This window comes from Candoia aspera, chromosome 5 (assembly GCF_035149785.1).
Source record: "Candoia aspera isolate rCanAsp1 chromosome 5, rCanAsp1.hap2, whole genome shotgun sequence".
Lineage (NCBI taxonomy): Eukaryota > Metazoa > Chordata > Lepidosauria > Squamata > Boidae > Candoia > Candoia aspera.
In genome coordinates this window covers 80478801-80506411 of record NC_086157.1, presented here as the reverse complement: position 1 = coordinate 80506411, position 27611 = coordinate 80478801, and the positions used below count along the sequence as shown (strand labels likewise).

At 41.9% G+C, this 27611-nt stretch overlaps 1 long non-coding RNA gene across 1 annotated transcript in view; it reads left to right on the top strand.

The window, feature by feature from the left end:
- LOC134499053 (uncharacterized) overlaps positions 1-13105 on the top strand; it is a 347511-nt gene extending 334406 nt beyond the window's left edge. The window contains exon 5 of the long non-coding RNA XR_010068092.1: positions 13095-13105. This is a non-coding gene — a long non-coding RNA (uncharacterized LOC134499053). The remainder of the gene's footprint in view (positions 1-13094) is intronic.
- The last annotated feature ends 14506 nt before the right edge of the window (positions 13106-27611 follow it).

Below are 27611 nucleotides of genomic sequence, written 5' to 3'. Positions count from 1 at the left end.
CAGGGCATGCTGAATTGTGGTCTGTGCTGACAGTGGAATTATCTTATTACTTCTGAGCCGTGAACACATCTCAATCCAACCTATCAGCTCAGATAGCAAATAAATGGTCAGTTAAAACCCTTGAGGGACAAGTGAATTGTTCTCTTTGATTTTCTGAGTAAGCACTCCTGGGGAACAACTTTTTGCCCTTCCTCAGCAAATGATCCATCTACCTGGAGTTATATAGCCAAAAAGTGACAAGATCTTGTTTCTTAGCAGTGCATACTCATTACAACAAAAATGTCAATAGAAATATACCATTCACTTGACTGCAAGTGCAGCACAACAAGACAAAATTTTCCATATGGAACTCCTTGGAGCAGCACACACAGAAATGCAGCCTCTATTAATAGGCTTAGTGATATTAAAGAATGGCTGATGGGAAAAAAGGCAGAATAATAATAAAAAAAAAAAAAAACAGAGGAGAGAGGGAGAGGGAGAGAACATGAGACCTATGCAGTTTGCCAGAACCTAGGGATTAGTAAAAAGGGGACTCTGAACTCTCTTGATTTACAATGCATTACAATAAAATTCTGCAACTAAGTTGCAACCATCATAATATAGAATTCTGAGAAATTGAGAGTCACGTAAAAGTAATAAAGGCTGGTTGTTAGTTGCTTGTCAGTACCACATCTTAACATTTGGAGCATTTTCCCTAGTGTCTTAACTAGGAGTGGTACTCACATCACTATCAATTATAAGGACATATTCCTCCATACATTTGCAAACAAATGTGGGAAAATAGGAGGAGGAGGAGGAAGGAGTATTAGGTATGTTTGCTGCCTTGAGTTATTTATAAAAATAATAAAAGTGGGATAGAAAATAAATAAATAAATAAATAAATAAATAAATAAATATCACATGCTGTGTTATGAGTCATTTACTGTGTTATCAGTGTTATCAGAGCATCAGTTATTTTGTTATAGGCTAACTAATCATCTCTGCTCCCTCTCACTGTCGTCATATCTCTTTGCTATCATGAAGCAAGTTTGTGCAAGAAGGCAGCTTTTTAATGTTCAGTGTGTTTAAAGGAACTTTATTTTAAATTAGAAAATATCTTTCCACAGTATTAGTAAAGCTGGAAGTGGATTCAGTCTGAATTCCTTATATACATATGAAATAAAAGGACGGCATATAATCCCTTTGATCATTTCACTTCTAAATGAGTTTCTCTGCCAATGCAATTGCCCAGTTCTCTAGCTGTCCAATGCTATCTGATGCAAGCATAATGTTTCACTTCCACTTTTTCAAAAGGTAAATCCTGGACCTTCAGCAAAGGATCGTTACCTTGTCGTGGTGCTGGAGCTTGAGCACCTCAATGATGCCATGAGCTAAACCGTGAAGGGCCACCCAAGACGGGAAGGTCATGACAGAGAGGTCAGACTAAATGCGATCCCTGGGGAAGGTAATGGCAACCCACCTCAGTATTCTTGCCGTGAAAACTAAATGGATCAGTACAACCAGAGATATGTCAGTATACCATCGGAAGATGAGACCCCCAGGTCGGAGGATGGTCAAAATGCTACTGGGGAGGAACAGAGGATGAGCTCAACTAGCCCCAGACGTGATGACGCAGCTAGCTCAAAGCCGAAAGGACGGCTAGCGGCCGACGGTGCTGGTGGTGAACGGCGAATCCGATGTTCTAAGGATCAACACACCATTGGAACCTGGAATGTAAGATCTATGAGCCAGGGCAAATTGGATGTGGTTATTGGTGAGATGTCAAGATTAAAGATAGACATTCTGGGCGTCAGTGAACTGAAATGGACTGGAATGGGCCACTTCACATCAAATGACCACCAGATCTACTACTGCGGACAAGAGGACCACAGAAGAAATGGAGTAGCCTTCATAATTAATAGTAAAGTGGCTAAAGCAGTGCTTGGATACAACCCCAAAAACGACAGAATGATATCAATTCGAATTCAGGGCAAGCCATCTAACATCACAGTGATCCAAATATACGCCCCAACCACAAATGCTGAAGAAGCTGAAGTAGAGCAGTTCTATGAGGATCTGCAGCAACTACTGGACAACACGCCTAAAAGAGATGTTATTTTCATCACAGGAGACTGGAATGCTAAGGTGGGCAGTCAAATGACACCTCGAATTACAGGTAAGTATGGCCTGGGAGAACAAAATGAAGCAGGACACAGGCTGATAGAATTTTGCCAAGACAATTCACTCTGCATAACAAACACTCTCTTCCAACAACCTAAGAGACGGCTTTATACATGGACTTCACCAGATGGACAACACCGAAATCAGATTGATTACATCCTTTGCAGCCAAAGGTGGCGGACATCTGTACAGTCGGTAAAAACAAGGCCTGGAGCTGACTGTAGTTCAGATCACGAACTTCTTCTTGCACAATTTAGGATCAGACTAAAGAGATTACGGAAGACCCACAGATCAGCTAGATATGAGCTCACTAATATTCCTAAGGAATATGCAGTGGAGGTGAAGAATCGATTTAAGGGACTGGACTTAGTAGATAGGGTCCCGGAAGAACTCTGGACAGAAGTTGGCAGCATTGTTCAGGAGGCGGCAACAAAATACATCCCAAAGAAAGAGAAAACCAAGAAGGCAAAATGGCTGTCTGCTGAGACACTAGAAGTAGCCCAAGAAAGAAGGAAAGCAAAAGGCAACAGTGATAGGGGGAGATATGCCCAATTAAATGCAAAATTCCAGAGGTTAGCCAGAAGAGATAAGGAATTATTTTTAAACAAGCAATGCGCGGAAGTGGAAGAAGACAATAGAATAGGAAGGACAAGAGACGTCTTCCAGAAAATTAGAAACATTGGAGGTAAATTCCAGGCAAAAATGGGTATGATCAAAAACAAAGATGGCAAGGACCTAACAGAAGAAGAAGAGATCAAGAAAAGGTGGCAAGAATATACAGAAGACCTGTATAGGAAGGATAACAATATCGGGGATAGCTTTGACGGTGTGGTCGGTGAGCTAGAGCCAGACATCCTGAAGAGTGAGGTTGAGTGGGCCTTAAGAAGCATTGCTAATAACAAGGCAACAGGAGACGACGGCATCCCAGCTGAACTGTTCAAAATCTTGCAAGATGATGCTGTCAAGGTAATGCATGCTATATGCCAGCAAATTTGGAAAACACAAGAATGGCCATCAGACTGGAAAAAATCAACTTATATCCCCATACCAAAAAAGGGAAACACTAAAGAATGTTCAAACTATCGAACAGTGGCACTCATTTCACATGCCAGTAAGGTAATGCTCAAGATCCTGCAAGGTAGACTTCAGCAATTCATGGAGCGAGAATTGCCAGATGTACAAGCTGGGTTTAGAAAAGGCAGAGGAACTAGAGACCAAATTGCCAATATCCGCTGGATAATGGAAAAAGCCAGGGAGTTTCAGAAAAACATCTATTTCTGTTTTATTGACTATTCTAAAGCCTTTGACTGTGTGGACCATAACAAATTGTGGCAAGTTCTTAGTGGTATGGGGATACCAAGTCATCTTGTATGCCTCCTGAAGAATCTGTATAACGACCAAGTAGCAACAGTAAGAACAGACCACGGAACAACGGACTGGTTTAAGATTGGGAAAGGAGTACGGCAGGGCTGTATACTCTCACCCTACCTATTCAACTTGTATGCAGAACACATCATGCGACAAGCTGGCCTTGAGGAATCCAAGGCTGGAGTTAAAATCTCTGGAAGAAACATTAACAATCTCAGATATGCAGATGATACCACTTTGATGGCTGAAAGTGAAGAGGAACTGAGGAGCCTTATGATGAAGGTGAAAGAAGAAAGTGCAAAAGCTGGCTTGCAGCTAAACCTCAAAAAAACCAAGATTATGGCAACCAGCTTGATTGATAACTGGCAAATAGAGGGAGAAAATGTAGAAGCAGTGAAAGACTTTGTATTCCTAGGTGCAAAGATTACTGCAGATGCTGACTGCAGTCAGGAAATCAGAAGACGCTTAATCCTTGGAAGAAGAGCAATGACAAATCTCAATAAAATAGTCAAGAGCAGAGACATCACACTGACAACAAAGGTCCACATAGTTAAAGCAATGGTGTTCCCCGTAGTAGCATACAGCTGCGAGAGCTGGACCATAAGGAAGGCTGAGCGAAGGAAGATCGATGCTTTTGAACTGTGGTGTTGGAGGAAAATTCTGAGAGTGCCTTGGACTGCAAGAAGATCAAACCAGGCCATCCTCCAGGAAATAAAGCCAGACTGCTCACTTGAGGGAATGATATTAAAGGCAAAACTGAAATACTTTGGCCACATAATGAGAAGACAGGACACCCTGGAGAAGATGCTGATGCTAGGGAGAGTGGAGGGCAAAAGGAAGAGGGGCCGACCAAGGGCAAGATGGATGGATGATATTCTAGAGGTGACGGACTCGTCCCTGGGGGAGCTGGGGGTGTTGATGACCGACAGGAAGCTCTGGCGTGGGCTGGTCCATGAAGTCACGAAGAGTCGGAAGCGACTAAACGAATAAACAACAACAACAAATCCTGGACACCACCAGAAGGAACATGATAAGTATTTCATTTCATTGAGACGTGTTCTAACTTTCAAAACTGGAAAGTAAAAGCAACATTCTGTTAAAGTTTTCTACTACAGATTAAGGTTACTATGGTAACTAACCATCTTGGCCAGGTGCAGAGGTTGAATTCAACTGTCCCCTTTTCAGATGTTGATTTTTGCACCTGGGGAAAGAGGAACTTGCCTGGACTTGTTTTAGTTTCTGTTTCCCTTCTGTGTAGGCATGTAGCAGCTCTCACGCAGAGCCTGCAAGAATGCAGAAGCTGTTTTGCTTTCTGTAAATAAAAAAATATTTTTATAGAAATGCCTGGTGTGTGACTTTTCTGATCTCTCCTGGGCTAAAGGCTTTCCTAGCAAGCTGCCAACACATTCTATGGCAGGTAATACATTGTCCTACAATTTCTATATAATAGCAAGGTTACTGACATTTTGTTATCTCTGAGCAATAGAGCTACTTACAAATCAAAGATCCCCGTGCATCAAACCCCCTCCTAGATGAATTCAGGAAAACCATTCCTAAATGGTAAACAAATTCCCAGATGCGTAAAAAACTGGTAAAGCAGCTGACTTATTTATTTATTTTGCTTCACATGCACATTTATCCAATATATTTTGCTATTTTTTTATCATCAAACAATAGTGAATACAGTGGAATTATTGTGAATACAAATAAGAAGATAGACAATGCCATATTTTAGACACTATACAGAAATATATAGCACTTTCCATTTCTGTAACAGCTGCTTTAGACAAAAGGAAATCTTGTAAAGACAGATGTCAGAGAATTATTAAGCAGTGGAAGTTTTCACTGGTGGTTTCCAAACAAAAGTTGGACAACCATTTGCTTGGGATGGTCTGAGGATTCTTGCTCTGGACAGGCATTTGAATTGAAAGATCTCCAAAGTACCTTCCAGCCCCATAATTCTATGATATATTTAGCATTTTTTCTGGACTACCAGGTAGAGTGGTTTTCCATTTATGGGAACTCCCTCTTCATCCTGTCTCTTATCTCCTGATATTTCCATTCTCCCACTAGATTGCAAGGTATCTTGACACAAACTCTGGTTCTTTAGAAGTAATCAGAGGGGCAGCTTTACCACCCACTGCATATTTACCAATTCATCCATTTGCTTTTCTTTATCTATAGGAGGAAAATGAGGAGTACCCCAGTTTTTCCATTCCCTCATTGGCCACTGAAGGATATTTCAAGCCTCCCTTTTTATCATCCACCCAAGCCACAGAAAGCAGCACTGAGGACTCTTAGGAGGCAGTACTGCAGCATACTATAAAACAAACAAGGCCAAGGACTGTGGGGAAATGTCCTTATTTATAATTCTTGCTAAAAGCAGGAATCTTTATCGGAGACTGTATCTTTACTATATTCTTATTTCTTCTGTTTTTCTATATTTCTTTTTCTTTTCTTCACTTTCTATTTTTTTCTTTTTTTTCTTTTAGTTTGAATTAGTTTTTATCTTTTTAATTGTAATTTTTAATAAAATTACTATTAAAAGAAACAAAGGTTCTGATAGCAAACTCCCATTGCGTGGCCAAATTCCTTATTTTAGAAGAGCCTATGCCATCCAGCAAATGGGATTCTGAAACTCAGAAGACCCTATAATGAAAGAATGTAAAAGAGAGTGGGGGAAAAAAATCTTCAACAGATTTCTGGTGGGAAGTGACATCAGACTGACTGTACACAGTGCTAAAAGTTAAATATATTTAGTACTTTATTTTAGTAAATCAAAAGAAAAGAAAAGAAAACCCAAGGCTGTTTATTAGCTTTTAATTCATCTTTCTCTTCCAAGCTTTATTGGGCAACTGTGCCTTGTCAATCTTGATGATTAAATGCTGTATCCATTTGATCATTTTAGGGACATATGTTTGAAAGAGCAAGAACACTTGATGGATCTGAGCCTGAAAAGGACTTTTCAACATTGAGCTCTTCTTTCAAGATGAAAATATTGGCAGACAGAAGATAAATGGCCCAGAAAACTCTCCTGAAACCAGAATAATTCTGTTTGCTTAAGTTGCTTAAGAGTATTAGTTAACTTCTTATTTAAAAAGCTTTTAGCTGACAATTCAGTCATAATTTAATAAATCTGGAAGTTCTTAGATATAAATGTTCCATGAATCTGCTTTTAGGTTTGTGACCCAAAGCAGATTCTCCAAAAGCACCTAAGACATCATGGCCTGGTTCTATGTTCTTCTAATGTTCTCTCCCCTTCACCCATGCATTAATTGTAAATTCCTTGAGGAGGTAGAAATAATTTTAACACCTGTTTAAGAAAAAGAAACTCATTGGAATAGCTACTTACACCAAGTCAAAATAAGGCTGCAGTTCCATACTCTGTTAAATGGGAGTAAATCTCATTGAATTCAATGGGATGTGCTTTTTAGGAGACACACTCTAGAAAATGTTATACAGTACTTAAATTAATCACCATAATAAACAACACAAAAACCTGCTATGTAGTTATTTAAACTGGTATATAAATATATCAAATATATGCATTTCTTCAAATATCGTTAGCCCCCCTGGCCCAATAATAACATCTTCAAGCTAATATAGAACTTATCCAAGCTCAGTTAACTACTCTCTCTTAGCAGCATTTATATCCTAAAAACTTCTATATGCAAAGCATGGATTTTATAATTGAAATATGATTTGTTCCTCTATACTTACAATTTTATTTTTAATGTCAGTGCTACTTTATTTCTTCATGGAGAAAATCTATTTATATGGTCACTAGGAGTCAACAATGGCATATAATCATCAACCACTTTATTTCTACCTGGATTTTGCTTTTACAAATATGTGTCAAATCACAGATAAAAGGAATTTATTCTAATCCTTAATTTAATGTCTATTTGAATTTGAAGTGTATATTTTAAGAAACGTTTAGAATTATGGTACAAAATACATTTCCAGAAGGGTTATGTGGTTTTGTGATGCAGTAAAAACAAATAAAGAGTCTTGGGCCACTTTAAAAATTAATATAAATTTTCTTATATCCATTTAATTGCCTGTATATTATACCTTATTAAGTCTAGCTCCTCACCAGCTGGTTTCTAAAATGTGACAACTTGCTTTAATCACTGATAAAATGATGGCAATATAATTACCCAGTAACAATGGCCACTGTTAATAAAAGTAATAAAAGTGTCTGTAATATTCAAGTAAAAGCTACTTTCTTTTAGCAATGAAAGAAGTATGAATATTGATTACATGATTGACATATTATACAGATATATTATAAATAAATTTTATTAATTTTTCAAATAGCGATAAAATACAAAAATATAGAAAAAGATTAAAGAAAGATTAAAGAAAAATGAAATTAAAAAGTGCAGAAATAAATAGAAAGAGATACAGCAAAAAGAGTGACTTCTGACCTTCTCTAGCACAGATACAAATAAAAAATACCTTAATCTCTTACTCTGATTTTAACTACAATTAACAGTATTTCTATAATCTATACCAACCTAATCATCAAATCCCAAAATCAAAACTTCATTTTCTGTTACAAGCAAAAAGTCTAAAAGTGGTTTCCAAGTAGAAACAAAACTAGACAAATTATTTTCTCTGATTGTTATATTATAGATGCTTTCTTATTTTATCTAGACTTAGTATTTCCAAACTGACAACAAGAAAAAGGGGGAACCCCCCCCAAACCAAACTAAATAACAAACAAAAAATCTGGAGCCTGATCTCATATAGTTCACATAGAAATGTGTGAATAATTACATAATTACAGTGTATTGTGCCAGTTAATTAAGTCATCCCCTAAATTATATTGAAAATACTTGAGATACTGACATATAAGGCTGTGAGAAAACTCACATCTTATAAAGCAGGGTTAGAAAGCCAGAGAAATATAGTTCAAAGGGCTGCTTTTTCAGCATTTTTAACACTTTGAGTAATAGCTAAAGAAAATCTGACATCTATGTTTATGTACTATAAAAAATACAAGTCAATATAAAGTGAACAGCAAGCATTGTACACATTAATTGGCTTTCCAAAATGAAAACTGTGGACTTGAAAAGCTGTGAATACTCTTGGCTAGTTGAACAAGAGTCTAGACATCATTTAATAAAAATCAATTGAAATCAAAGGATAAAACATTTTTACAACCTAGCCCTCCCACTTCTACATATTGGAATGGTGTAGAACAGTTAATTACCTTGGTAAAAAACAGGCTTCCAAATATTATGAATGGCATTACTTTCAGGAATGCATTAGGAAACTTAACAAAAATAACAAACCACTTTTAATGTTCAGTGCACACCAAGGATCTCAGAATACCCACATCATCTATTGTAGTTTGCAAAGTGGATTTGTGCCAATGTACATAAATCAGGGCTGGGAGACACAGCAATAGCTTTAGATCAGCCTTCTTTGACCTTCAGATAGAGAATCAGATTATTTACTGCTTCAAGTATTACTACACTGACACCGACTTGTAGAGCTGGGACTGGTTCAAATGAGCTGTTTGCCTTTTCGTAGCAGCAGTCATACAGACATCCTCTACCTCCAACAGATTAATCTCTATTAGCTGCTAGCAAGGGACAGAGCCACTGAGATGAGAGGAAATAAAACATCCTGGCAACAGTTTGGGGAGAAGGTGAATGGTGTTGTCAGGATTAAAAACAATATTTAAAAGTACACATAATAACTGTAAGCATAAAATATTCACTTTATGAACAGCAGTGCTTAGCATATCTGAATTTATACAGCCTAAGTGGGTTAAAAAAAGCATTTGCCTTGCATCAAACTATAATGCTATAGATCCCTGTTTTCTGATTGCTGAACAGATGAAACAACGGATTCTGTAAATGGTACCCAGAAGTACTAATCTCATATTATTTTGTAGCCTAATAATAATCTTAGGACTCTGATGTGGTGGTGGTAGCTTCAGTGCAGAAGAGAAGTATTTCCATGTGTCTCCATTCTAATAGCAGGAAAGAAAACTGATCGGAAGGAAAATGCACAGACACCATAGAGATCTCACTAGGTCCTCTTGACAACACTGAAAATGCTCACCCTTCCAGGAGAAAAAATATTTTACCAAGGTGAATGGGGAAAGAAAGAAAGTGGGGGATTGTGTCTTATAGCAACTTTGTCACTTTTATTTTATCTGCTTTTGGTTGTCTTTCTAGTTTTCCTTCTGTTTTACACTAGGGACAACCACCTGCACCAATACGCTTAACGTAAAAGCAGATACTTTCATGCCAGCTTGAGATCACATGTATTAGTTCTAAATTATCTACTAGTTCTTGGAGAGAAATCACTCTAATAAAAAGAGATTCCTGGGTCCAGAATTTCTTGCCAGAATTCTGAGCACATGATGTAAATAGTATCACCATCTGGAATGGAGTACTTTCTAAGTGCACATTTTGACCAGATATTGTTGGTTTGCTACATTCCAAACAAACTCTTTAATGTTGCATTACTTAAATTATTATGTACAATACATAACCAATCACGGCAAGAAAACAAGGAATACTGTTCTTGCAAATTAGAACTGTGTGTAGAAGGTAGCAAAAATATTCATTAAGTCTGGAAATACTGCAATTAGCTGTTCTTGAAACAATAGATACAAAATCTTTATTGTTGTTGTTTATTCGTTTAGTCGCTTCCGACTCTTCGTGACTTCATGGACCAGCCCACACCAGAGCTTCCTGTCGGTCGTCAACACCCCCAGCTCCCCCAGGGATGAGTCCGTCACCTTTAGAATAACATTCATCCATCTTGCCCTTGGTCGGCCCCTCTTCCTTTTGCCTTCCACTCTCCCTAGCATCAGCATCTTCTCCAGGGTGTCCTGTCTTCTCATTATGTGGCCAAAGTATTTCAGTTTTGCCTTTAATATCATTCCCTCAAGTGAGCAGTCTGGCTTTATTTCCTGGAGGATGGACTGGTTGGATCTTCTTGCAGTCCAAGGCACTCTCAGAATTTTCCTCCAACACCACAGTTCAAAAGCATCGATCTTCCTTCTCTCAGCCTTCCTTATGGTCCAGCTCTCGCAGCCATATGTTACTATGGGGAACACCATTGCTTTAACTATGCGGACCTTTGTTGTCAGTGTGATATCTCTGCTCTTAACTATTTTATCGAGATTTGTCATTGCTCTTCTCCCAAGGATTAAGCGTCTTCTGATTTCCTGACTGCAGTCAGCATCTGCAGTAATCTTTGCACCTAGGAATACAAAGTCTTTCACTGCTTCTACATTTTCTCCCTCTATTTGCCAGTTATCAATCAAGCTGGTTGCCATAATCTTGGTTTTTTTGAAGTTTAGCTGCAAGCCAGCTTTTGCACTTTCTTCTTTCACCTTCATCATAAGGCTCCTCAGTTCCTCTTCACTTTCAGCCATCAAAGTGGTATCATCTGCATATCTGAGATTGTTAATGTTTCTTCCAGAGATTTTAACTCCAGCCTTGGATTCCTCAAGACCAGCTTGTCGCATGATGTGTTCTGCATACAAGTTGAATAGGTAGGGTGAGAGTATACAGCCCTGCCGTACTCCTTTCCCAATCTTAAACCAGTCCGTTGTTCTGTGGTCTGTTCTTACTGTTGCTACTTGGTCGTTATACAGATTCTTCAGGAGGCAGACAAGATGACTTGGTATCCCCATACCACTAAGAACTTGCCACAATTTGTTATGGTCCACACAGTCAAAGGCTTTAGAATAGTCAATAAAACAGAAATAGATGTTTTTTCTGAAACTCCCTGGCTTTTTCCATTATCCAGCGGATATTGGCAATTTGGTCTCTAGTTCCTCTGCCTTTTCTAAACCCAGCTTGTACATCTGGCAATTCTCGCTCCATGAACTGCTGAAGTCTACCTTGCAGGATCTTGAGCATTACCTTACTGGCATGTGAAATGAGTGCCACTGTTCGATAGTTTGAACATTCTTTAGTGTTCCCCTTTTTTGGTATGGGGATATAAGTTGATTTTTTCCAATCTGATGGCCATTCTTGTGTTTTCCAAATTTCCTGGCATATAACTTGCATTACCTTGACAGCATCATCTTGCAAGATTTTGAACAGTTCAGCTGGGATGCCGTCGTCTCCTGCTGCCTTGTTATTAGCAATGCTTCTTAAGGCCCACTCAACCTCACTCTTCAGGATGTCTGGCTCTAGCTCACTGATCACACCGTCAAAGCTATCCCCGATATTGTTATCCTTCCTATACAGGTCTTCTGTATATTCTTGCAACCTTTTCTTGATCTCTTCTTCTTCTGTTAGGTCCTTGCCATCTTTGTTTTTGATCATACCCATTTTTGCCTGGAATTTACCTCCAATGTTTCTAATTTTCTGGAAGAGGTCTCTTGTCCTTCCTATTCTATTGTCTTCTTCCACTTCCGCGCATTGCTTGTTTAAAAATAATTCCTTATCTCTTCTGGCTAACCTCTGGAATTTTGCATTTAATTGGGCATATCTCCCCCTATCACTGTTGCCTTTTGCTTTCCTTCTTTCTTGGGCTACTTCTAGTGTCTCAGCAGACAGCCATTTTGCCTTCTTGGTTTTCTCTTTCCTTGGGATGTATTTTGTTGCTGCCTCCTGAACAATGCTGCCAACTTCTGTCCATAGTTCTTCCGGGACCCTATCTACTAAGTCCAGTCCCTTTAATCAATTCTTCACCTCCACTGCATATTCCTTAGGAATATTAGTGAGCTCATATCTAGCTGATCTGTGGGTCTTCCCTAATCTCTTTAGTCTGATCCTAAATTGTGCAAGAAGAAGTTCGTGATCTGAACTACAGTCAGCTCCAGGCCTTGTTTTTACTGACTGTACAGATGTCCGCCACCTTTGGCTGCAAAGGATGTAATCAATCTGATTTCGGTGTTGTCCATCTGGTGAAGTCCACGTATAAAGCCGTCTCTTAGGTTGTTGGAAGAGAGTGTTTGTTATGCAGAGTGAATTGTCTTGGCAAAATTCTAATCTTTATTAGATGATTATATAAAATGAATGATGAATGGATGAAAAGAACCAGATAAGCAGCTTGTAGTGAAAGACAAACTTCTCTGTTGCTCTCCACTTCTACATGTGAAATGGTCCCATATTGCAGCACAGACATCTTCTCATCCAGACCAGACTCCTTTGCCTGTTCATTTGCATCCAAACCACTTGGATGTCAATTCCTTTATCTGATCTTCCCTGCATCATTAGATTTTCTTCTCTATGTAATGAAAAAGTCTACATTGTAATAGACATAGACGAAATATAGTGACAGAAGAAGAGAATAATAGTAGAAGAGAAAAAGAGAGCTATAAAATGGTACCCGATCTTCATCTATTTTTCTCTCTCTTGTTTAGCCCACATGCACTTTTATTTTGACCACATCTGCCTTGGGCATCTGCTGTCCTGAGAGATGTATGTAGTACTTAGGAAATATTCCCTATACCTGATTGGGAGTCCAGCCAACTAGCCATTTGACATGCTCAGTCATTATCTAAAATGCTCATTATTCAAAGTCAGCAATAATACTTTATGTAATTTGGTAGCAAATAGTAAAAGCATCTACTATGGAAGACCTTCAGGCATTTCATCCAGAAGTTTATTTGCATCTAAGGAGCTATATACATGTTTTTATTAGAGTACTGAAATATCCTACTGCTGCTTTATGATTCGAGCATGGTCAACCAGGAAAGAATAGAATGGGTCATTGTCACTAGACATAATTTTGCAGTTTACCATTAATTATGTCACTAGACATAATTATGCAGTTTACCATGTTTCCATAGTTCACACATCTGTTTCTGAAGAAGTTGTAAATCTGAAAGTAGCATAGCAGGAGCAACACTTGCACTTGAAAACTACAACAGAAGAAATAGAATTATTTCTTAGTAATTCAGGAAACAAAATATTTATTTGTTTCATTCAATTTATACAGCCCAGAATGACTCCTGGTGGCTAAAACCATTTAAAAAAAAACAGCAAAAATCACCAAAAAGTACAAGATAAACGGACAATCAGCAACTGAGATGAAAAACAGCAGAAACAACCATCAATTCATGGGTTCCTACCAATGCTCCAAGAGCCAGTCAAGGCTGCCTTATTAAGAACCCATCAAGAATGAAACCAAGAGAGTTACCTGTCCTAAAGTAACCACTTCCATATTATTGTCAGGTGAAGGAATACCGTGGGTACAAGATGAGACAGCTCAGCCTAGAAATGGGGATGGGATGGAAAATTTTCAAAGAGACTCTGCCTTAATTGGTTTGCTTTAAGTTAGCCTAGGGACTTATTTTTACATTTTTCAAGATTACATTTTTCCTTGGCTAGCCTTATAATTCTTTTCTGGAATTCACATGGTTCTTAATTCTTGAGTTTGCTAGCTACCTGGGGCTGGACACCAAGAAAACTATGCTGAAGTCACAGAAGCCACAGTCAATTCTAAGGAGGCCATTTTCCATTAATGTAAAAGGACAGGGGTGGATAGCCCCCAGCTTTTGATCTGCATGTAATTTGGTGGCAATGCACTGAGTAACAGAAAATGTCTTGTTGATTCTTAATGAAAAACAAACAAACAAATAGGCATTGTAATAGAAGAGAAGAAAAAACTGGGGCCCAAATCCCATCTCTGTATCACTGTTGACATTATTACATTAGTTCCCTGCCTGCTATATCCTTTGCTCACTTTTATTGTTGTTCAGAAAGGAGACCCAATGCTTTTGTAAGGCACATGGAGAAGTTTGGATTCACCTCCATACTTTGCACATCATGTAAATAATTAAACACGTGCAGCCAAGCTGGAAGGAATAGGGGCAGGGACAGCAGCAGAGCCCTGTATGAGCATAAGGATATGTGCCATTCATACAATATTCTCTACAGTGGAAATTAGAAGAATGCATTCCCAAGGCTGATTCTTGTGATCTTTCAACACTGTAATCTTTAGTAAGTATAACATATTTGCAAAAATTTGAATGACCATCTAATGGTCATCTTGATTTTTTCATCCCAGATATGTTATGCCTAATGTTCAGGACAGAGTATGCAATCAGATGCTATAAAACATGCTAAATTTATAAGTGATTTTGTAGAAATTCAGAAATATCAATATATTTACAGCACAAGATTTATCACATTGTACATAATTAAAGGCAACAATCTGTGCTATACAAAATTCTTCTGCTAATCCTTCTGATTTAGAGAGACTAAGATCACAGGATACTGAATGCATAAAAATGTTTTGAGAAGCATTATTTCTGTATGCAGGCTAAAGGAGAGAGAGCACAGCAATCAGGGAGAAGGAAAATGCAAAGACATAAATTGAACTTTTCTAATACTCAGGTCAGACACAGTTTATGTCAGAGCTGCCACAGTGTTATACCAGAAGCTACAACTGATGCCAAGAGAATGCAAGAGTGCTAATTCTCAGAGTATGCAATGATGCCTCCAAGGCTTAGCATCTTCTACTGCTAACCGTATGCTTTTCTACACTGATTTGAGAGACCTTTGAAGTATTAAGATGATTGAAATACTAGATTGCAAAAGTAGTTCATTTAAAATTCATAGATTGTCACTTAATGGGCAAAGACATTTAAAGCTGTGGTCTGCACACCTTTATCTTGGAATAGTTCCCAGGTCTAATAGTAGTACTGTACTGACTTCAGAATAAACAGTAAAGCTACGTAGAGCTTCAAAAGGGTGCTTGGGAGAGTAAGGACCTGGTCACATAGCACTCATCTGCCATTCCTTAAAATAGCTTCAACTTTTTCTGGGACTGTGTGGCTGCCCTCTGTAGCTGCAGTGTGATCTGGGGTGGGGAGGATGTGTTTGGCTTAAGGAGCTTCAGACAGGTGCTACATGCTGGCTCCTCCTGCCCCAAAGCACCTTTTTTTCTTAAAATTGTTGAATTGTGTTGCAAGGAAAGTTTTCTTGAAAAATGAAATATATTCAAAACATTTTTGTGCTTAGAATACCAAGCAAGTATCTAGCATTTATGGATGTGTTTGCTACAACATTGTTCATAAGAAGTCATTTAGAGATTGCACTGACAATGTTTCCCAACTTCCTGAAAGAAACATCTTAGAATAGATGTGTAGCATCTTCTACTTGGTGTATCTTAGAGCTAATAAAGACATACAGTACAACATATTATCATCCCTTGAACTCTTGGAATTTAATTTTATATTTTATTAGTTCATAGATTGTATATGGGGACGCGGTGGCGCTGCGGGTTAAACCGCTGAGCTGTCGATCGGAAGGTCGGTGGTTCGAAACCGTGCGGCGGGGTGAGCTCCCGTTGCTTGTCCCAGCTCCTGCTCACCTAGCAGTTCGAAAACATGCAAATGTGAGTAGATCAATAGGTACCGCTTCGGCGGGAAGGTAACGGCGTTCCGAGTTGTCATGCTGGCCACATGACCCGGAAGTGTCTATGACAACGCCGGCTCCAAGGCTTAGAAACGGAGATGAGCACCGCCCCCTAGAGTCGGACACGACTGGACTTTACGTCAAGGGAAACCTTTACCTTTACCTAGATTGTATGTGCTGTATAAACAGTTTCCATTGAAAATTATTATGTTTGACTGACACTGGAAAAGTATATCATTATATAATGATATAATGATTAAGGTGTTGGACTAGGAATGGGGAGTGTTTTACTCCACTTTCAACCATGAAAGCTCCCTACCAGCTCAACCTACCTTGTAGGCTTATGACTGTGTGGAAATGTCTTGTACTGTCTTTTGATGTAAATGTTGGAAAATTATTGTGGGTAATTTCCAGTTTAGTTTACACCCACTACACTCCCTGTCAATCCCCACATGCAAAGCAGAGCAAGCACTCATCACCCAGTTCAGCTAGCAAAAAAGATATAGCTTCATTTATTTATTTAAGTTCGGAAAACCTCAGAACAGTTAACTGGCAAAAAATGGGATAAAAGCAGGCAAAGACAGGGGGATAGAGAGACATGAACAACATACAAGAACTGATATAGATAGCTAGATCTAGGGGTATGTGTGTGTATACACATACATTCTGTCTGTCTGTCTGTCTATCTATCATCTATCTATCTAATCAGTAGAATAGAGTTAAAAGTAGGACACCAAGTAATCCCTACTCTATTCTACACAATGAAGAAACAATTTGGTGGGCAGGGATCATGTATCCAAAAATTCGAACATACTAAATAAAAACATTACATATTATAAGTTAGCTGTTCATACACACACTGACTAATAAGTGCTGTAGTCAACAAATTTTAAAGATACATTCATAATCAGTTCATCTACCATGTCAAAGTATAGATCCTAAAGTGCTTGGGCTCCATATATATTATGGAATGCCTCCTAGCCTGTGTTCCACTGTTCCATAGTTAGATAGAGGAACTTAAAAGTTCTTCACATAATGAATAATTCATTTTTTTTCTATTCTTCTTCTTGCATATATTGGAGGCTTCCAAACTGAGGGCATCTTAGAAGTCTTTCCCTTCTTTGGGAAAGTAGTAGTAGAAGGAAATGAGAAAAAGGGAAGAAACAAATAGGATTTTATTTATTTTTATTATTTAGACAAATGTACATAACATCTATTCCCCTGCACAGTTTTGTGAGAAGGAAGAACAATGGTGGGACAACCATTGTTCTTCCTCCACTGAACTTAACAACCAACATGGCAGATATGGTGAGGATTGTTCTGTTAATTCCTATTTTGCTTATGCAATTATTTTTAAAACATATTTTGTTGAAATAAATTTTAAAAAATCAACTAATTTCAATGTATAAAACTAGGTCAGAATTTATGTTTAAAATGTAATATGCTTGCCGTCCCCTAGAATTCGACTGTCTAAAACAGTCTTCAAAAGATCTGGAGTCTGGTCTAACACAAGGCACACTTCTGTGCATCCTGTTGACAGTTGTACTAGGAATGCATCCCTAGGCACAAAACCTTATGCTATTACCGTAAAGCATCAATATTTCATGTATATTCATTGTATTTGGCAAACTGTCAAGCCATGGGTAGATTTTAATCTAGTCCCCATAGTCCCATTTAAAGTAGAATTACCAACCTTGCAAATTGCCTGTATTATAAAAGTTGATATGTGCAGAGGAGCAAAATTAAAACTCTGTCTGAACTATGTCATCTGGGCTGTTTTCACAATTACAACCGTTTATTATGTATTTCATAGTATCACTTTGGCTGCTCTGCATACATTCACTAATATGCCTTATGCTATCTGGCTTTCAAGAAATCTGATTCAATCTCTGATTTAACACTTAGGGTGTTGTGAAGCTTCAGACTCAGTTTGACAAAGCTTGGATCATAGCTTTGAGCAGGTTCGTGAATCAAAGCAGTGAGTTGGATGGGTAGCTCTCAAGCATTTCAGACCCTACCAAAGCACCTGAGTGATTTGATTGTCATTCTGAGGTTTCTCGGTTTCTTACAGACAGTTTGAAATGTTGCAACTTCACTTCCATATATGGAGAATGCCAAGGAGGGTTGAGTAGTATCATAGGGCCTCTGATATTCAGTGAGTAGCTGCCCAATTTCTCTGCCTGTAATTCTTTTGTTTTTCTGTCATTTGGGAGTGGGACATTCTTTTGTTTTTCTGTTTCTTGTCATTTTCACTCCACTGTTGAATTGGCTTATTCTACCCAGGGGCAGAATTCTTTTGCTCTTGCTTCCTGTTGGTTTGTTCAAATGAATAAGTGTGTGTGTGTGTGTAAATCTAGCTGCTTCTTCAGACAAATTAAATATCCACTTCCACTTTGTTGCATGCTGCTGTTTTTAAAATAACAACAACCAGCAACTTTGAATTTATTTAGCACAAATCTTCCAAGCCTTGACTATACAGTGTGTTCAGTTTGGGGCAGAAATCATTATTATCATCACCATCATTATCACCAATTCTCACGTTCATTAATTCTAGGCTTCATGGTTTAACTTAGGCTTCATCAAACAATCTTCAAGCTCTCAAATTTATTAATGAGTGGAAGCTGTGTCCTCCCAAATTCACTCATTCTGGAAATAGAGCAAGTGGGGAGACTTTTATTTGGTATATATGCTACTCTTATTCTCTTCCTTAAAAGAAGCCCAGAAATCTTTTTAAAAAATTAGAGAAGAATGACTTTGCTTTGTCTGGGACAGGTACACTGTAAAATTCTCAACACTGAAGTATAAATTCTCAACACTAAAATTCTCAACATCTTGGTTCCAAATCTATGTTGTTGCTCTTCTTAAGCTGTAAAAGGAATAAGATGTGTGAACTGCAAATGGTCCTTACTTACTAATGGTAATTATTTGTTTTCCTTTAAGTAGTGACAGGATAATAGCTAATATTTCTTGTATCTCCAAATGTTTTGGGCAGGAATTGATGACCACAGTCTGGCTAAAGTTTTGTTCACTCTTTCTAAAATTAGGGGAGTGTGCCAGCCTCTCTTCACATGCATCTCTTTGTGAACCCAGTGACATGAACACACAGGTGGGCTATTGACTTTGATGGACCAATAAATGAGTGCATGTATCATTTCCACTCCTCAAATACCAGCCTGACATGTTTGCTACCTGCCCAAGTCTGATCCACCTGAGTGCATTATTTCAGCTTTAATGGATTATCACTACTCCCCTTCTCAGCATGCCCCTGATGGTCTGCCTCTCTCTGTGTCCACAGTGCCTCAATAACTCAGGTGGGCTGTTGACAGCAACAGCCTATAGATGCATCCATGTGTCACTTTTGGGTCCTAAAATGCCAGGTGGCCAAGTCTGGCATTGCCTGCCGAAAACTCCTGCCAAACCCACTCCATTAGGAGACATCATTTCAGCTCCAGTTAATTGGCACTGCTTCTCTCTGTGCATCAGGTTCCCTGGCTCAAGCTTGACAAAAGCTTCCCAGATGCTCAACATGACATGACTAGATAAAAATCTTTATTGTACTAGGAAGAAGCCACTTTAAACAATTGATTTCTCTGTGTTAATATGAACTGGAGACCCTTCTGATATCTGTGGCAGTTATTTCCTCTTCCCATCTTTCCTACAGTTTAATGCCTTGTACTTTTCAGTCTTGGGGTTAGACAACTGTTAGTTATTAACATACTGACATTTCTGCCCTGAGACATTCTAGCTTCCCACATTGTGCCATACTACCCACTATTAGAAGTTCTTCTGCCATACTACCCACTATTAGAAGATCTGGCACCTACTTGCATTTACTAGAGGGATGAGGTATCTCAGCAAGGCAACCTCTCAAAAGCCTTTGTAGGTTATGTTATGCTAGGTTATATAATTGGCATCCTTCAGGGCATTCCCATAAGGAGCTTGTTTGCATGCCAAATGTGGCAGCTAAGGAAGTAAATAGACAGAGAATGGAAAGATAGATTTGTATTATTTTTAAGATCTTAGTTTAGGAATCCCTAGGAATTACATATTCCCAAGGAGGTTCATAAAGCTGCCTGCCTTAAGGTTCTGATATCAGGGCACTAACCCAGGATTTATCACAGGATTTATCTCTGGCAGGTTTAAACTACAAGTCATTGAGGGGGTGGGGGGAAGTAGTCAGGCAAGCCTAGTCTTCCAAATGCATAGTGGGGCTTGAGCTGTGAATGGGTGGATATCTCCCTATAAGGGAATTGCTTAGTGTTTGCTAGTGCTGTTTGCCAACTTGTATGGCTGAAGTCTTTGTTGTCTCTTCAAATTTGTACTGCCAAAGAAGGTTGCAAATCAGATGGAGCAAGAGTATCATTGCTTTTGGCTTCATTTACTTTCTCACATCTCAATTTCTTGAATGTGGCCACAAAAATTAATTTTCCTTTCTCTTGGAATATTACAGTTCTGTGCTTGTTTTACCAACTGAAGTGAGAGTTTTCATCTTGCATATATGCACCTGTATATGCTCTCAGGCCTGATCAGTCCAATAATATGTACTTTCAGGTCAAATCTGAGGATTGAGGAAGATTAAGGTCTCTCCATGTTACAATAACTGAATGTGTGCCAAGCTGATACCAACAGGCACACTGCTTTTAAGAAGGGTGGGGGCACCATGATGTCAGTTGTTCTATTCTAGTTCCTTTCTCTGTGGCCCATCTATGCATTATTATATTTCAAGTTTCCCGTCTTCTTCACTTGCTGCATAATTAACTATTATTGAATCTAGCTAGTAAGCTGTAAAAATGATACAAATGAGTCTGACAGTGTTGAGGAGTCTTTCCCAGTAGGGGCCAATTTTGCTATCTAGCTATACCAATATTTCTGGCACCTCAACTAGATCAGAAACAACAAAGCTAAATCACCTCACAAGAGTAAGTGTCATGTTCGCCGTTTCAATGTCTTTGATACATCGTAACGTTTCGCATGTCATTAATAAGATGCGTGTTTCATCTTTCTGGGGAGGATGGGAACGATTATCTTTTGGCTTTGCTTTGGAATGTATTTGTATTATCTACTGCGCTCAAGGTTACTTTCCCAGGCTAGCAACTCTGACGATTGCTAGCACCTGTGCCGGGCGGGGCTGTTACGAGGGAGGCGGGATACGTTTGTACCAAGAGTTTAAGTTTGTATTTGGCGCGCTTTTGCTCATTCTCAGCTTTCTCTGTATTTGCCTTTAGTTCTCTAATAAATCAGATTTCATTTAGCAGCCTCTTGTGAGTCTGAGTATTTGGGCTAGGGCAATCATTACATAAAGCTGAGAATTCTAAGTTCCTAACTCCGCTGGCCCCTGTCCAGGAAAGACAAGCGTCTAACCCTGTGAGGGAGAGAGCCCGCGATGACCGAACCCGACATCATGATGATGGAGGAAGGGGAACCGGACTCGACCGTGAGGCAGTCCGGCCGACCGTTCCAAGGTAGGGAGCTGTCAGGCATCCGAGAGGAGGCGAGCTCCGAGTCGGAGAGTGAAGCCGGGGGGCTGAAAACGGCCCCGGAGACCACCGTAAATTCTCCAGGTGAGCTGCTCACCTGGGATGAGACCCAAGGAGATGCCCCGGCAGCGGAGGGCCCATCCTGGAAGCAGAGATACCCATTATCCCCCAACGTGGTGCAGGTGCCGCCAACGGAGGGCTCACCCACTCCGGATCGGATCTGAGTGCTGGAGTCCAAAATGGATTCGTTGGAGGCTATACTGAAACAGCTGAGCTTGGATGTGACCTCGTTGCGAGAGGTCCGGGAAGAATCAAGCCAGAGGCATTCAACCCCCTCTTCCCAGGGGCTGTCCCCGGAACGGCGACGGGTGGTGCGGAGGCGCGAAGGGGACCAGTCGGTCCAGATGGAAATCGCAGCATCGCCAGGGCGATCGCCCCGGGGCCCCGTGCCGCCCCGAGCCAGGGAAGCACAAGCCGCGGCAGCTCCGGTGGGGGGGCGCAGCCCGGCGGGAGGCGGCATGCGAGACTTCCCTGTCAAGTTTGATGGGGACCCGACCAAACTCTCGTTCTTCCTGACGAACGCGAAAGCCTACATGGAAGAATGGGGGGCGTCTTTCCAATCGGAAAAGGCAAGGATCATCACCATTGCCACCAAACTGAAGGGGAGGGCGGCAGACTGGTATGTCCAGATGTGCCAGTCGGAGGCGCCTGAACTGGAAAGTCTCGAGGAGTTCCTCTGGGCGTTGAAGCAACACTTCGAGGACCCCTTAGCAAAGGAGAGAGCAAAGCGAGCCCTGAAGGAACTCAAGCAGGGGTTCAGATCAGTGGCCGATTATGCTTTGGAGTTTAAAGCGCTAGCTGGAAAGGTGGATGACTGGTCCCAAGCAACCATTATCGAGCTCTTCAAGGATGGCTTGAATACAGAGGTGCTGCGCTGGTCCCTGGGGAGGGACGACCCATACACGCTGTATGAATGGATCCTGCTGGCGGGGAGGGCTGAACATGCCCAGGAGATCTTTGCCCAGCGGAAGACCGCCAAGTCGGGGCGGGAGGTGAAGCCCAGCCGCACATCGACCACCGGGGGGAAACCGGGACAACGACCCTGGGACGAGGAGCGGGAGAAGCGGTACGCAAAAGGCTTGTGTCTGAGATGCGGTAAGGAGGGGCATCGAGTGGCAGCATGCCCGAAGGCAAAGGTAGAGGAACGGCCCGGAAAACCGCCGGCAAAGTCCCCTGCATTGCCGAGGAAACAGAAAGCTGCGGTGGCTGAAACCGAGGGAGACGATGTGATGTTCTACGAAATTGAAGGGGAGGCCGAAATCCTGCAGCCGGCGGGAAACGCCAGCCACCTGCTCTAAAGGGCGCCGCTGGGCAGGTGGTAGAGGACGGGCGCGAGCCTCCATCGGTGAGTGGCACTTACCGCATACTCATGGTGAAATTGAAATTGGTGTCATGTTCTCATTCCAATGTCTGGTTAACATTGTAACGTTTCACATGTCTTTTTCTGTCCCGTGTTCCTTCACCCGAGGTTTTTTCCATTCCTTCGCCCTCCATTGTTTTGAGGGCTTGGAATGCATGTTTGGGTTTGCGCTCCTGTTCAAGGTTACTTTCCCAGGCGCGTCTAACGGCTTCTAGCACCTGGGAGGGGGAGCGTCCTGACGGGCGATGGGGCGGGACCTGCTTCTAAGCAAGGCTTTTAAGTTTGTATTTGGCGCGCTTTTGCTCATTCTCAGCTTTCTCTGTATTTGCATACTATTCCTTTAATAAATCAGTTATCTTTAAGCCCGAGCTTGTGAGACTGAGTATTTGGGTTTAGGCAATCGTTACATAAAGCTGAGAATCATTTTATCCATTGTCCGCTAGCCCCATCCAATCCTTGGATAAGAGGGAACGCTAGCGATGACAGAACCTCAACTTCGCGCAAGTGAGGGAAGCGAAGAGGAGCGGGAGGCGGCCAAGAGCCGGCCAGCGCTAACATCGAGAGCGCAAAGAGCAGCACGTCGGGAGTTGCGAGATATCCAATTGGACGAGCTGCTGATATCCATGCAGGAGAGTCTCAGGAGTGAACATAGAACTGTCATGGAAAGAGCACCGGGGAGGGGGTCTCCACAATTGTCCTGGGAGCACGAAGTCCCCTTGTCACCGAGGGTGGTGGTAACCAACCAACCCTCGGAGGAGCCGGTCACTCCGGCCCGTATGAGGGCATTAGAAGATAAAATGGATTTAATAGTGACGATCCTCAAGGATCTACCCAGAGAGGATCTACCCAGAGAGGCAGAGCCCACCCCGGAGGATTGGGAAGAAGAGCCGTCACAGTACCCCAGGCACAGTACCATGTCGACCCGGGGGAGAAGCAAGACTCGATCAGCCCGTCAAGGGGGGGAGCGAGAGGCAAGACCTCCTAGGGATCGACCACCCATGGGGGCTCGGCGCACGCTGACATTCGCGGCACCGCCACAGCCAGCTGAGCCGGCAAGAACCTTCCCACCATTTGGAGTGAAGTTCGATGGGGATCCCACAACGCTCTCCTTCTTTATTACTAATGCCAAGCACTATATAGAAGATTGGGGTCGAAACTTTCGGTCTGAACATGGCAAGGTCAATTTCATTGCCAACAAGCTGAGAGGAAGGGCAGCGGATTGGTATGTGCAACTATGCCAAGCTGAGGCAACTGAGTTAGAGGACTTCGATGACTTTTTGTGGGCACTTAAAGAGCATTTCGAAGACCCCCTAGCTCAAGAAACGGCCAAAAATGACTTGCGGAAACTCTACCAAGGGTCCCTCTCAGTTGCCAAATATGCGTTGGAGTTTAAAGCTTTGGCAGGAAAAGTGGAAGACTGGTCTGAGCCAACAATCATCGAATTGTTCAAGCAGGGGCTTGAACCCGAAATCCTCCGATGGGCTCTGGGCAGAGATGACCCCAAAACGCTATATGGGTGGATTCAGTTGGCGGGAAGCGCAGAAAATGCCCTACGAACCTATGCCCATACCAAAGAGCTTAGACAAACACGTCTCGCTAGGGGAGCGCGCACATCTGGACTTGCCAGCCGCCCCAAACCGAAAACCTGGGAAGAAGAGAGGGAGCAACGGTTCTCCAAGGGTCAGTGCCTCCGCTGTGGGAAAGAAGGGCATCGAGCCACGTCGTGCCCGAGACGCCGTCCAGAGGATCGACAGACGAAACCCACGGTAAAGACGCCTGCTCCTGCTCCACCGCGAAAACTGAAGGCAGCCCTCGCAGAACTGGACCCCTCAGACCTACCCTTCGGAGAAGAGGAGGAAGAGTTGCAATTCGAGCAGCCGGCGGGAAAAGCCTACCACCTGCCCTGAAGGGCGCCCTAGGGCAGGTGGAAGAAACCGGGCGTAACCATGATTCGGTGAGTGGAAACTTCCCCACACTGACTGTTAAAGTTAAACTGAGCTCAAAAACCAAAACGGTGGAAGTGTGGGCCATGCTAGACTCGGGTTGCTCCCGTTCCCTAATGCACCCTGATGTCGTAGCGGCTCTGGAACTGCCCACGTTCCCTTTGCCAAGACCCATGATTTTCACCCAATTGGATGGAACTATGGCGGGAGGGAAAGCAGTCAATCTTTCCACGGGACTGGTCGCCTTGCAGATCGGCTCCCATCAGGAAAAGCTGCCATTTGTGGTAGCTCCAGTGGGGGGTCCTCTGGTAATCTTGGGGATGCCTTGGTTTGTGCAACAAAACCCTTTTATCAACTGGCTGCATAGAACTGTGACGTTTGCAGACGGATTTTACAAAGTACCCGAAAAGGACCTACTGGAGGACATGGAGGGCGGAGGGGTAGCGTATACCACTCTGCAAACGCTTCAACCTCTTGAGGGACTACCCAATCAGTATCAAGACTTTGCTGAAGTATTTGGGGAAAAGGAAGCGGATCGCTTGCCACCCCACCGAAAAACGGACTGTGCCATTGAGTTTTTACCAAATGTAAAATTGCCTCACCCAAAAATATACCCCATGTCTCCCAAAGAGCTTACCACGCTAAGGGAGTTCATTGACAAAAATCTGGCTAGGGGTTTCATTGAGCCGGCAAATTCCCCGGTAGGAGCTCCTGTCCTATTCAGGCCAAAAAAGGATGGGTCATTAAGGCTTTGTACCGATTTCCGCGGGCTCAATGCGGTCTCAATATTAAATAAATATCCTTTGCCCCTGATCAAAGATATGTTATCACATCTGGCCAGAGGCAAAATTTTCTCAAAACTGGATTTGAGAGAAGCTTACTTTCGCATTCGCATAAGAGAAGGGGATGAGTGGAAAACAGCGTTCAACTGTCCTCTTGGGGCTTTCCAATATAAAGTCTTACCATTCGGTTTATCTGGGGCACCCGGGGTTTTTATGCAGTTAATCAATGAGGTCTTGCATGACCACCTATTTAAGGGGGTACTGGTATATTTGGATGATGTATTGATTTATACTGAAACCATGTCAGAACATATCCACTTGGTGCGTCAGGTACTGGCTAAATTGAAAAAAGCAGAATTGTACGCAAAACTGTCAAAATGTGCGTTTCATCAATCGCAAATTGATTACCTAGGCTACCGAATTTCAGCTCAGGGCATTGAAATGGACCCTGCAAAAGTAGAAGCTATTGTGGCATGGGAGCCTCCCCGTACCAGGAGACAATTACAAAGTTTCCTTGGATTCTCTAATTTCTATCGGGCATTCGCCCAAAATTTTGCAGAAATCGCCCTCCCCCTTACTGAATTGTTAAAAACTAAGGGACAGGGGGATACGCGACGTTCAAAGAACCCAGGCGCGCTCCTTAAATGGACTCCAGCCTGTCAGCAAGCGTTCGAAGCGCTCAAACTACTTTTTACCACAGAACCGATTTTACAGCATCCAAACCCCTCTAAACCCTTCGTTGTACAAGTCGATGCTTCTGATTTTTCCATAGGAGCAATTCTGTTACAATCTGACCAATCTGGCGCTTTAAAACCCTGTGCCTACCTCTCTCGCAAATTCACGGAAACAGAAAGGAGATGGCATGTTTGGGAAAAAGAGGCTTTTGCTGTAAAGACGGCTTTAGAGACATGGAGACACCTATTGGAAGGTACTTCAAACCCTTTTGAAGTCTGGACTGACCATAAAAACCTCGAGGCTTTAAGCACCAGTCGGAAACTCAGTCCCAAACAGCTGCGCTGGGCTGAGTTTTTCAGCCGCTTTGACTTCACTCTTAAATTTATACCAGGCAAGAAAAACTTTTTAGCTGATGCACTCTCGCGCAGACCCCAAGATGCTGGCCCAGGGCCAACGGTCCAAGGCACCGTCTGGACCGACAAACAATTAAGTTTGGCAGCAGTGACTCGCAGCCAGACCCGAGCGCAATCAACTTCGCCTCCAGCCGCTCTGCCTTCCAGCCGTCCGCAGCCCTTGTCAATTCCCTCCGATTTGCAACAACAGTTGCTTTCCCACCTTAAAACGGATACTTGGTTGCAAACCAATAGACACATTTTAACTTTCACCGATGATCTTGCCTGGCGCAACGATCGCCTCTATGTACCCGATGCAATGCGAAAAACCATACTCCAGCGCTGCCACGATGACAAGCTAGCTGGACATTTTGGCTACATAAAAACTTTGCACCTCGTTCGCCGCCAATTCTGGTGGCCAACGTTACTCAAAGACTTGAAGGAATATGTCACTGCGTGCCCTGTATGTGCGGCGATAAAGCGCAAACCAGGCAAACCCCAAGGTCTCCTTCAACCCGTTGCCACTCCATCTGTCCCTTGGCAGGATATCTCCATGGACTTTATCGTTGATCTACCCCCTAGTCAACGCAAAACTGTCATTTGGGTCGTCAAAGACTTTTTCTCCAAACAAGCCCACTTTATCCCATGCGCTTCTATCCCCACCGCACAACAGCTGGCACGCCTCTTCCTCATCCACGTGTACCGCCTCCACGGTATCCCCGCCCGTTTGGTGAGTGACAGGGGCACACAATTTACGTCACAATTCTGGCGGGCATTTTTAAAACTTTTGGGTACTAAACAGTCGCTTTCCACCGCCTGGCATCCGGAAACGGACGGATCTACAGAGGCGGTTAATTCTACATTGGAACAATACCTCAGAGCTTTTGTTAACTACCAACAAGACAACTGGGTCGATTTACTCCCCTTTGCTGAAGTCGCTTACAACAATGCCATTCATCAAACCACTGGTCAAGTTCCCTTTAAAACAGTTTTCGGACGTGATTTTGTTCCGATTCCTGAACTTCCTCATCCTCAACCGCTACC